This window comes from Vespula pensylvanica, chromosome 8 (assembly GCF_014466175.1).
Source record: "Vespula pensylvanica isolate Volc-1 chromosome 8, ASM1446617v1, whole genome shotgun sequence".
Classification (NCBI taxonomy): Eukaryota; Metazoa; Arthropoda; class Insecta; order Hymenoptera; family Vespidae; genus Vespula; species Vespula pensylvanica.
In genome coordinates this window covers 1,485,903-1,493,554 of record NC_057692.1, presented here as the reverse complement: position 1 = coordinate 1,493,554, position 7,652 = coordinate 1,485,903, and the positions used below count along the sequence as shown (strand labels likewise).

At 37.1% G+C, this 7,652-nt stretch overlaps 2 protein-coding genes across 9 annotated transcripts in view; both read left to right on the top strand.

The window, feature by feature from the left end:
- Nucleotides 1–5,594, top strand: part of LOC122631093 (probable serine/threonine-protein kinase DDB_G0267686) — a 15,852-nt gene extending 10,258 nt beyond the window's left edge. Inside the window, exon 3 of one of the 2 annotated variants that reach the window (XM_043816351.1) lies at nt 5,560–5,594. The gene's annotated coding sequence lies outside the window, so the exon portion shown is untranslated. The remainder of the gene's footprint in view (nt 1–5,559) is intronic. The other variant, XM_043816349.1, reaches the window with a different exon arrangement.
- Nucleotides 1–7,652, top strand: part of LOC122631094 (CCR4-NOT transcription complex subunit 6-like) — a 527,872-nt gene that overhangs the window by 205,427 nt on the left and 314,793 nt on the right. The gene's annotated exons all lie outside the window — the stretch shown is intronic.

Genomic DNA, 7,652 nt, shown 5'->3' with positions numbered 1-7,652 from the left:
TTTTTTTTTTTTTTTTTTTTTTTCTTCATTCGTTTCATCGAGAAAGTCAAATGGACCGGGGTTTCAAGCTGCGAACGAGTTAATGGTCGATAAGCGATCTATCTCAGAAACTAGCATAAGATATTTATCGATAAAATACGTTGGTATCTACAGTGTATGGTAGAGGCAGTTGTCAAGAAAATTTATTTCCCATTATTCGACTGTGATAACGTGAATTTTGTTGATTTACGAGTGATATATGAAAATGAGACGTGAAAGAGAAATAAATGAAATCTAAAATAGGTCAACTGTTTTGCCTGTCGTTCAGTTCGACAACTTTTTTAATCATAATCTTCGTCCGGTAACAGTTACGCTCGAATGAAATATCGTTTCAATGGAGTTCACACAAACAAACGTATAAAGGTTTCTATAATTTTCATTCATTCTTTCATGTAGGTACGTATCAAGAGAAAAAAGAAGAAAAAGAGAGAAAAAGAACGAAGAAAAGAAGATTTTTCGTACGACGTTTAATTCGTATTTCTTTTTTCTCTCTTCTTTTCTTTTCTTTTCTTTTCTTTTCATTTTTTTTTTTTTTGTTTCTTTTTTCCTTTTTATTTTTATTTTTAATTTCAAATTTCTTTTGCCCTTTCTTCTCGTAGCGCATTTTTCCTCGACACGGAGTTTTTGCGAAAGAAAAGTTCAATGCGAGAGAAGAATAACGAGAGTAGAGATTTATAAAATAAAATCGTTCTAAAATGGAGATTTATAAAATAAAATCGTTTTAAAATAAATGTCGTGCGTACGTGCGTGCGTATTTGTATGAGTTTGGAATGGTTCATGAACGAATATACATGTTGAAAATGAGAGAACAACAAAAAGAAAAAAGAAAAAAAATATATATATATATATAATGAAAGAGAGAGCATCGATCGTGGCTCAGCGATACAGCCAATTTGAATCTGCGATTTTCACACTCCACTTGCATTCCATAAATACTATGGACTTAACTACCGATCCTTTCCCTTCCTCTCCCTGTTTCCCTCTCTCCTTCTCTCTGTACTACTCATCTCTACCATCACCAGCTTTACTTGCTTGTCTCACTGAAGCTGTTCATTACGAATTTCCATTCGTGTTTTGTACTTGTTTCTCGCGTCTAGACTTTCCTCTCAGCCAGTACCCATAAAAGAATAAAATACACGCATACACACAGTGGAAAATAAAGTATACTATTTATAAATGATGAGTACTTCTTTATCAAACAAAAAAAAGAGAAGAAGAAAAGAAAAACGAGAGAGAAAGAGAGAGAGAGAGAGAAAAAATCTCACAACGAATCGAATAAATTTGTAAAATGAATTATTTAAATACATATATATATATATATATATATACACACACACACACACACACACACACACACACATATGATAGAAAGACTTGATAGAAAATAAGGAAGCCAGTGAAAGTATTTTTGCATAAGTAATATTAATTTACATTTTTACAGTCTGAAAAGTTTTCTATTATTCATTTTCTTTTTCCAACGTAAATTCGATTTACAATCGAAGTACGAAGTACGATCGAGTTGGAATGAGAGATAAACTTTCGTGTCCGTATTCACGAAGTTAAAACACGTGAACGACGTAGATCTTGAAGAACTTAGGACCAAAGTATACGTACCTAGATACATATATACATATATGCATACATACATAAATACATACATACATACATACATACATACATACATACGTACGTACATCCATATATACATACATACATATTTGCTCTAATTGTAAAGTAAATCTTAGTATTTGACTGAGCCACTGGAAATACGAGTTTCACTGGTAGTTGGTGTGTATTAAGGGAAAAGAGAAAGATAAAGTCACGATAACGAGCGTACGAGAGATCGAGCGAGAGAGATCGTTGGGTAATGGCGAAAACAGGTAAGGGATCGACACTTTTGAAACTTTAGTCGAAGTCGTGTGAGTTTAAAAAAAAAAAGAAAGAGAGAGAAGAAAAAAAGAAAGGAGAAGTTACGACTACCTCGTCCTTCTTGTTTCTTCGCAATTATGGTAATTTTTCCTTAAAATTTTCTTTTCTTGCTCGTAATCGAACGAGATCGTGCGAGTTTTTTTTAAGCGACCTATGTTGTTACGTACGAAAAACGAACGACTCGACGTAAACGATGATTCGCGTAATTTTTACAATACGTTATTCTCGTTTCTTCTTGTCCTTTTTCTTTTTATTTATTTGTTTATTTCTCTCTCTCTCTCTCTCTCTCTCTGTTTTTATCGTTCTATACGAAAAACATTGTTGATCATGTCGCGGCAAGTGGAAATAACAGCGGAATAATTAGAACGTCAAGGTTTAAGCGGAGGAAGTAAGCCAACACGTATGCAGATAGAACAGCGAGTGGTATTATAATATTATAGTTGTGTTTGACTAATGGTCGTAGCTGCGTTACTATCAAGTGGGCGACCGGTCGGCCTGTGACATTCCGTCTGTACTTATGCGTCTCTGTTATCGTGTTACATTCGTTCTAACCACCTGGCTGTTGCTGACACGTTGCACTTAAATAGTTAAACATGGATCCACATATAAACTATGCGCGTACGTATATGTATTATATTACATTTGTATTTACATACGTAGGTATTTGTCCTGAGGGACACTTGGAGCGGCTAGTAAATCATGATTTTCAGAACATCAGGATACTTATTCATGGATAATTATTCGGTTTAATTTGTTTAAGAAATATATTTGTTCTTCTCTCTCTTTCTCTCTCTCCTTCTCTTTTGTTCATGTTTGAAGAGATCACGGAACACGGGAACGTAAGTAATGATGTTAATATCCTTCTTTAACATAGTCAGCAATGTTGCAACGATGGTGACGTGTGACTTGCGAGCTTCGATAAACGGTACGTTCGTGACGCGTTATCAATTTTTATCAAAGAGAGAAAGAGAGAAACAGAGAAACACTCGTCTTCCCGCTAGTCGTTCTCATCTCGAGGACTTGGATATTCGAGTAATATGTAACGGGGTAGATACTTTGTATATTGATCGTAGCACGAGTCAACGGAACTCGGATGATTGGAATTCGAGCGGATTAACATCGGTCGATTACTAGATTATCCGTTACTAACGAATGGACTATCTTAATGAAGCTCCTCCGCACTTCGTAAACTAGCCAACGACGAGTTTCCGTTCAATATTCGATATCAAAGGATATATTCTATACCGGTCGAAACTTTATCTCTTTAAACTTGCTCTTCCAACTTGTTACATCATAAATCCTTTCGATGGATTAACGGAACGTTGCAAATTTTACGAACGAGTTGGTGTCGATCTTTTTTCGATATCTTCTTTCTTTCTCTTTTCCTTTTTCTTTTTTTCGAACGAAGGAGGGAACCTCGCGAAGGGAAAATAAAAAAAGACGAAACGAGAGGAATAAGGAGAGAGTGAAATATTTTATACGTATCTAAACACGAGCGAAGAAACAGTTATCTACGGTTTTACCTTTCGACAAGTCGTTTAAAACGTCGTAGGAAAATTTTAAAAATAGAAGGATACGTTCGAAGTGAAAAAAAAAAGAACCATATTTTTTTCTTTGATTATTTTTTTCTGCTTTTCTTTTTTTTTTTTTTTTTATTTCTTTTTATTTTTTATTTTACCTTCCAAACCTTGGCAAGCAAAAGCGTTCGATAAATTTCTCGTTAACAGTGGACGCACGACGTGCACGGCCGGCAATTCGCGGTGATTACCAAACGGCAAAAAGCATAGAGTCAGTCGAATGACATAACCGATAAAAAGTTCCCAGCCATTACGGTTTAGACCACGGGCTACGTTGTCGAACGTTCCAAAAAGCACTCCAAACGTACCACCTCTCTGTCATATCGAGAAGAGAATAATACGAGAGACTTTAACGCAAAGTCCGTCGATCGATCGATCGATCGATCGATCAATCGGTTTAATGTTTTTAACGTGACAAACTGTATCACTCTTATCGCGTTACCTTTTAATTTCCCTCGTGTCTTCTTTGTTTCGTATAATGCACCATCGTACATTTGTAGCAAATGTAGTTTCTCAGGTGCGGTAATGAACGTAGGTAAAGAACGTTTCACTTATCGATTTCGTATACACACACACATACATATATAGAGTCATCATCCCCTTTTAAATTTCAAGCTTTCCATCGAATATTTGAACGTCGTTTCAATTAAAAGAATCGCTCGTTGTTGAAACAAATCGATCTATTTTCGATGGGTTAAAACGACACATAATTTTCGATCGTTTACCGCAAAATATCTACGTCCTATTTGAATCGCGAGAACGTTTCTCTCTTGACCCGTCTTCCGCTATCTATCTACATCCAAGACGTTTTTCGTTCTGGATTTGAATCAGGTTCTTCCTGATTAGATGGAACGGCTTTTTTGGATGTATAGGCTTGAAACGAATTGATCGATCGATCAAACGAACGAACGAACGAACGAACGAACGAACGAACGAACGAACGAACGAACGATCGAACGAAGGGAAAGGCGAAGACGTTCTTTCGATGATTCTATTTTCGATCGCACTTTAAGTAAGTAGGTAGGTTGGTAGGTAAGCTAGTAGTAGATATATCTTTCTATCGATCATCCTTCACAAATACCTAACTTCCTATGATCTTATATATGATCGCGCATTTACCTATACGTAAGTACTTAGTTACCTTGCTATATTAATTAACGATAGAAATCGTTTATCAGTTCCTAAACGAATAGCAAAGCATCAAAATGTACTGGATACTCGGACAGAAGATTGATAAGCTACGAGTGGGACGATAGAACGTATACGTTATTAATGACGAGTAATACGCGTAATATCGGCTATCGATTATGCGTTCCTAACGTTGATCTCGTTACCCCGAGATTAAACGTTAAGATCACGTTCTACGTTCCGATGTAAAAGGATCGCGAACGATACAAGAAGATGGTTTTATTTTTTGTTTCCATTTTTTCTTTTTCTTTTCTTTTTTTCTTCGTCCTAGTTATCGAGGCTTGATTAATGTTAGAAAAGAAAAAGTATTGTGATTTAAAGATGATCTCTATCGATAAAGTAAAATCAGGAGAGAAGTAAAAGGGAGAGAGAGAGAGAGAGAGAGAGATAGAGAAAGAAAGAAAGATCGATCTATCTCTCTCGCACTTTCTCGGTCTTTTATCTCTCTATCTCTATATATCTTACGCTGTTCTCTCGCGTAAATTTGCCAAAGAAAACTAAATCGAAGATAACTGCTGGTACGAAATAGAGAAGGTGTTGTTACGATTTCAGCAAAGGGAGAGGGAAAACGAGAAAGAGAAATAGGAGATTGTGGCAGTGTGTAAACGGAGGTTGAAAGGGTAGGAAGAAGTGGAGAGAGAGGAGGGACGGTATCAGTGAGCTAATTAAATCGTGAGGTCGCGCCAAGAGTTTAGCCGACGCGTGGGCGCATTGCAGTGGATTCTCGGGACTCTTCCTTGGCAAGTGTAGCTCGTTTAGCACTGTTGGAGAAAGACAGACCGAGATAGATAGAGAGGAAAAGAGTAAAACAGAGAGAGAGAGAGAGAGAGAGAGAGAGAGAGAGAGAGAGAGAGACAGAGAGAGAAAGGAAACGGAGTAGGAGAAAGAGGTCGGCGAGAAGGTGAAAGACCAAGTTAGATAGTGTGGGTGGCGGTTGAGAGAAGCTTGGCTCGATTCTAAGCCGCGATCACTGACTGCCAACACGTGCAGGAAGGCGACCAAGCGTCTAATTAGATGCAAGAATAACGCGTAAATTGGATTTGGTATCGTCCAAGCATTAACATTAGAAGTTGCCGCACGTGGAGGTCGACTGTATATCGACCTATATATCTAAGCTATCTATAGTCGATATCGATTTATATATAGATCGTGCGAAAGATCGTTTGCCTATAATGTATGTGTGTGTGTGTGTGTGTATACTTAGAATTTTTTTTATTTCCAATTAATATAAGATTTAGAGTCGATATCATTTTTTTTTTTTTTTCTTTTTATTTCTTCTTTTTTTTTTTTTTCTTCACTCCTTTTACATTTCCCTTTAATATAATACGTAAGGTACGTATATGGCTTATCTCCTTCGGAAGTTACCTAATTACCGTAAGATTTTCCTTACGGAGTCAGTCGTCGTTCGTATTCGAACGAAACTAATCTCGTTAGAAGCCATTGACGTTACCGATTATCATGCTAACGGACTAACTTCCTTCGTTCTTACGATTCAAAGTTATCTCATGATTTTACGGACCGTACGGTCCCTACTTCTTTTCGAACACGTTATATTCCGTAACATTTTCCGCTCGAATAGTCTAACGCGAAAAGCGCTTTATGAATTAGAAATGAAAATGCTAATGAAACTTTTAAAGTAGTATTATTCGGTCTGTTTTAGCAATTTCTTTTTTCTTTTTTTTTTCGTCGTTTTAGTAAAAAGAACCTGTTTTGCAATAATAGGAGAAGTATATTAGTATACCTATTATATACTCAATGGGCGATATCTTGCCTTGTCATCTTTGCCACACTTACGTTGTCCTTATTCGCAATTCGTAGATATCGTTTCTCCTCCTCATCCTTCTCCTCTTCATCCTCCACCTCCACCTCCTCCTTCTCCTCCTCCTCCTCTCCTCCTCCTCTTTCTTCCTCCTTTACGTTTCTTTGCCGCACGGCGTATTAGAATGAAGCAGTTTGTTTGCAAATGTGGTCCACTTCTTGGGAAGTCGTGCCAGTATATCGTGAACGGAGATCGAGTTTGCCATGAATACGAGAAGGGGGAGGAGGAAGAGGAGGAGGTGAAACATAATGGCGAAGAAAATGTCTTTTTATCCGCACGCGTGAATCTTTGCAAGAGATATAGATATATACATGTACATGATAGATAAGGTTCGCGATTTAAAAACAAGGAAATATCTATTTTTGTTAAGACTCGACGAATTTATAAAAGCACTAATACCATTTCAAAGACTAATAAGTGTGTCGTTGAATTTCAAAACGATTCCTATGAATTGGAAATCGTATGTTAAATCGTAGATACATTAAATTTTGTCTTTCGAAAATCGGAATAAAAAATTATTCCATTGCTAGATATCATTCGATCCGTGTGATTTCGTTTCCTTTTCTTTTCTTTTCTTTTCTTTTTTTTTCTCTTTTTTATCTTTTTATAGCTTCAGCCTCTGATAGACTTGAACGATAATCAAGAAAAAAGATAGGAACAAAAGGTTCGACTAATTGTCCGATGGATTTTATCCTGAAATCCTCACCGTAATATATATATATATATATATACACACATGTATACCCAAGTGTATATATATATATATATACACACTATATGTAGCAGAAATTGTGTTGGTGGATGTACGGTATTGTTAATTGCACGAGCGCACGTGGAACGAATGAGCCGAGGCTTGCTTGGAACCAATGCCAGGCGCCTCTCGTTCGTCCGCTTCGTCTGGCGCGAACAGGTACACGAAATTGCTACGAGAATTGCGAGCGTACTAACGAGACTCGATTTCCCTTCGCTTTAGTCCTCTTTCATCCTTCTTTATCCGGCCTGCTTGCCTACCTACCAACCTATCTACCTGCCTGCCTGCCTGCCTGCCTGCTTACCTGCCTGTCTGTCTGCTTGCTTGCCTGCTCGTTGTAAAATCGAAT